Raw genomic sequence first — 2500 nt, 5'->3', positions numbered from 1 at the left:
GGTGCCCGGGCTACTGAGGGAAACCCCGGGCCCCGAGAAAGGACGCTGCGGTGGTGGCGGCGGATGGCGGGCGCGCCCCCGCGGGCGGACGCTCCCCTGAGGGCGGCAGCAGGGGAGGCACCCCCGCGGGGCCATGCAGGTCGTTTCCCTCGCCCCAGGGCCAGGTACCTAGCGCTCCGCGCCTCGGCGGCCTGGGAAGCCTCTCGGCGTCGTCAAACGCTGGGGGGGGAAGCCCGTAGGGCCGCGGAGCCGGGCGGAGGTTTAAAGACTCGGGCGGCTCGGTGCGCCCCGCCGTAGGCGGCGGCGGCGGCGGCGACGACGGCGGCGGGTGCCGGGCGGCGGCGCGGCGCCATCGGAGGGGTAAGGGAGCGTCTCCCGCCAAGCCCCTGCGGTGGTGACCGTGGCGGCCGGCCGGCCGCGCTCGTTGTCGTCGTGGCTCCGCCGCGTGCGCGCGCGGGCGGCCGTGCCGGGGAGGGGCGCCCTGCCCCCCCCTCTCTGCGGCCCGGTCTCGGCAGAAGGGAACCGTGTTCGCGCGGTCGGCCGCGGGGCCGGCCCGCTCGCTTCGAAGCGGGCGACGGTGGCGGCGGAGGGCGCGTGCCCTCCGCCCTTCCGCGGCTGCGGGGGTCGTTGCGGCTGCCAGGGCCCGCTGCGCTCTCCTTGGCCGCTGCCGCAGGCTCTCGTGCGCGGCGCCGCGCCTCCGGCGCTGCCGCGCCTCTCCCCTCGACGGCCTTCTCTCTCCTCGGACGCACCGGTGGCGCCGGCCGCCGGCCGTTGCCGCTGGGCCGCCTGCCCCGCCCAGGTGTGAGTGCTCGGCGGTCCCTCCGTCGCCGGAGGCCGGCGAGTGCGGGTGGCCCCGGGCCGAGCGGCGGCGTCGCCGCTCGGTGAGTGTCCCCCTGGGGGACGGTCGGCCGGAAGGCGCCCGCTGTCGCCGGCGGCGGTCCCGTCCCGGGCCCTGCCCGTCGCTTCCCCGTCGCCCTTCCCGGCCGCGCGTGGGCCGAAGGGGTGTGCGGGCGGCCGCGGGGGCGCTTCCCCGCCCGGTCTCCGCGTGGAAACGAGGAGAGCGGGCGTTGCTCCCCCGGCTCAGCGCCGTACGTCTTCTGCCCGGGCGCGCGTGCCCGCGGAAGGGGCTCCGGCGGTGCGAAGCGGCGGCGGCGGTTCCCGGGAGGGCGGCGGCGGCGGCGGCGGGTCTCGCCGTCCGGCGGGCCTCGGGCGCTCGCGATGCCGACTCGGTTCCCGGCGGCGTCCGCCTCCGGAGCCGGCGGCGGAGCTCGGCTCGCCGGGCGCTTTGCCTTCCCGGCGGGAGCGGTCCCGCGGGGGGGCGCGCCGGCGGAGCGGTGTCGCCGCGTGCGTCTCGGGCGTGTTGCGGGTCGCTGGGGGAGAAGCCGGCTGCGCGGTGACGCGGCGGCGCTCCGCGAGTCTGCGGAGAGCGGTGAAGGGAGCCGAGCGTGAGCGGGGTCTGGTGGCCGTTACCCCCCGCCCCGCCCCGCCCCGTGGGCGTGTGTGTCGTCTCGCGATCGAGGCCGGGCGGGATCCGATGCCCCCCGCGTTCCGGCGCGCGCCACGCCCAGCCCTCTGTGCCGGAGGCCGGGCCGAGCCCGGGCGCCTGGGCCGCCTCCGAAGGACGGCACGCGAGGCGGCGTCTCCCCTTGCGGGGGGAGGCGGACGGGAGCGCGGGCTCCCCCGCCTTTGTCGACCTTGGGAGCGTTCCGTGGGTTTCTCTTTTTTCCCCTCCTCCTCCTCCTCCGTTTTGTTGTTGTGTGCTCGTACGGTCGAAGCGAGGCGCGCGCGCGCGCCAGCGTCGCGTCCTCGCCGAGAGAGACAGGGGTCTGCTTCACGTGAGCGGTCCCGGCCCCTCCGCGCGCGCGGAGTCGGTGCCGAAAAGCCAGACAACTCTTAGCGGTGGATCACTCGGCTCGTGCGTCGATGAAGAACGCAGCTAGCTGCGAGAATTAATGTGAATTGCAGGACACATTGATCATCGACACTTCGAACGCACTTGCGGCCCCGGGTTCCTCCCGGGGCTACGCCTGTCTGAGCGTCGCTTGACGATCAATCGCCGTCCGGGGGCCACCCCGGCGGCGCGGCTGGGGTTGCCTCGCAGGCCCGTCGTCCGCGGCCGGCGGCGGCGGCGGCGGCGGCGGCGGCGGCGGCGGCGGCGGCGGCGTCTGGCCGGTGCCCGGAGAGTGGGGGGGAAGGCGGCGGGGGCCGGCGAGGGAAGCGTTTTCCTCGGCGGTTTCTGGGGCCTTTCCCCCTGCGGGGGGCCCGGTCGTCGGCGTCGTCGCGGTCCGTCCGTCCGTCCGTCCGTCCGTCCGTCCGTCGCGCGTGCCGTTGCTGCAAGGGCCTTCGTCCCCCTAAATGCAGACTCGGGGAGCGCTCCGTAGCTTCCCGCTCCCGGAGCGAGCCGCTGGGGCGGAGCTCGTCCTTTGCCGGGGCCCCGCCAGGGCGTGGCGGCGGCGGCCGGGGAGAGCGAGAGAGACGGCGCGAAAACGCCGTTGAAGGG

The 2500-nt window shown here is 77.1% G+C and overlaps 1 non-coding gene across 1 annotated transcript; it reads left to right on the top strand.

Moving 5' to 3' along the window:
• The first annotated feature begins 1888 nt into the window (after nucleotides 1-1888).
• LOC125320871 lies at nucleotides 1889-2041 on the top strand. Its single transcript, XR_007201324.1, has one exon. It is a non-coding gene; the product is annotated as a 5.8S ribosomal RNA (ribosomal RNA).
• Nucleotides 2042-2500: the final 459 nt, after the last annotated feature.

Source organism: Corvus hawaiiensis, unplaced genomic scaffold (assembly GCF_020740725.1).
Source record: "Corvus hawaiiensis isolate bCorHaw1 unplaced genomic scaffold, bCorHaw1.pri.cur scaffold_241_ctg1, whole genome shotgun sequence".
NCBI lineage: Eukaryota > Metazoa > Chordata > Aves > Passeriformes > Corvidae > Corvus > Corvus hawaiiensis.
The sequence above is the reverse complement of the archived record's forward strand: the minus strand, read 5'-3'. Positions and strand labels throughout refer to the sequence as shown.